This window comes from Frankliniella occidentalis, unplaced genomic scaffold (assembly GCF_000697945.3).
Source record: "Frankliniella occidentalis isolate FOCC.00 unplaced genomic scaffold, Focc_3.1 Scaffold212, whole genome shotgun sequence".
Lineage (NCBI taxonomy): Eukaryota > Metazoa > Arthropoda > Insecta > Thysanoptera > Thripidae > Frankliniella > Frankliniella occidentalis.
Window position 1 is genome coordinate 106,377 of NW_026267338.1, and position 1,438 is coordinate 107,814.

General features: G+C 59.2%; 1 protein-coding gene across 1 annotated transcript in view; it reads right to left on the bottom strand.

Moving 5' to 3' along the window:
- The window catches only part of LOC113203788 (transient receptor potential channel pyrexia-like), a 34,148-nt gene extending 33,345 nt beyond the window's left edge, over positions 1 to 803 (bottom strand). The window contains exon 1 of the mRNA XM_052272590.1: positions 399 to 803. The gene's annotated coding sequence lies outside the window, so the exon portion shown is untranslated. The remainder of the gene's footprint in view (positions 1 to 398) is intronic.
- Positions 804 to 1,438: the final 635 nt, after the last annotated feature.

A 1,438-nucleotide genomic window follows, 5' to 3' on the forward strand; every position in this document is an offset into this window, starting at 1 on the left:
GGGGGGGGGGGGGAGTGTGTTGTCGATTCGAAGACACGTTCCGTGCCGAACATCAAGTAGACAAACGTTTGCAGACAACGACAGTTCATCTTGGCGACACGTGATGCCGGCAGCACCTCCGTCTCTCTCTCTCTCTCTCTCTCTCTCTCTCTCTCTCTCTCTCCCTCTCTCCCTCTCACCCTCTCTCCCTCTCTCACCCCCCCTCTCTCTAATTTACCCGCTGGAGTTCAAAGACGGCCTTTGTATAAAGTCTATAACGTTCCTTGTTAAGGAGGAGCACGCCAGGAGCTCGGGTCACTGAGTAGCCACTTAGTCCGACCCAACTACGTTAACGAGGGCTCAATTCACGAAATAACCCCTCGCGTAGCCGCGAAGCAGCCCGCGTTATTGGGACTTACCTAGTGGGGCCGAACTGCGACCGGACGTCCGCACCGTGCTCCAGCAGGAGAGAGACGCACTGGGCCGAGCCCAGGGCAGAGGCGACGTGCAGGGGAGTCTCGGTGAACACCTGTCACACGGCTGACACGGTTAAAATCCGTCACCCCCTCATGCACTGTAAAAAAGCAATGTCTTGAAAAGAAAAAAAAAGTCAATTGCTTCTTCCTTTTTTTTCCAACCATGTCACTGCAGATTTCATTTTTGGCCCCATGAACACAGATATATGGGATTGACATACAAATCTGTAATAGGATGGTTGTAAAAAGATGATATAAAGACAGCCATGACATTCTAATTTTTTAAGACATTTTACTTTACAACGTCGGTCGCTTCGGTCTGGCGCCCGCCGTAGCCGTCGAGGCGCCCGCCCCGAGCGGCCCCGAGCGGCCCCGAGCAACAGGCAGGCGGCGGGCGACAGGTTCCACGTGTGGCCGTGTGGCTCGGTCTCATCACCGTCGCGTCGGGGTCGGGCCCCACAGCCACTAACACACGTTAGACACAAAGCGCACCTGTCTGGGCCGGGCCGGGAGAGGAGAGGCCCGTTTACCGGGAGGATTGTCAGCCGGGGGAGCAAGACGCCCCCCCCCCCCCGACATGTCTAACGACCGGCCTGAGAAAGAGCAAAGCGAACAAAGCGGCATCGAAACAATTACCCGAGCGATTGGCCTCTGGGTCACCCTTCCAGCGTTCCGTCTGCAGGCCATGCAGCCGGCTCCAGATAGCGACGTGAGCAGGCGACGCGAGGCGACGCAGCGTGCTGGGGGAACAAGGGGCGTAATGGGGAGGCTTAGGGCGGGGCGCGGCGGGGCGCGGCGAAAGGGCGGAGGGGAAATCATAAAAAGATGATCTTGACGACGGGATAAGAGTGCTCAGCCCGCACGGCCCGGGCGGGCTCCGGGCGCGCGACGCAGACACGACGCCCTCTGCCCGGGGGATAAGCGAGGCCGCCTCGCCTCCGCCTCCGTGAGGAGGAAACGTGGGGACGAGGAGGGGGTGGGGG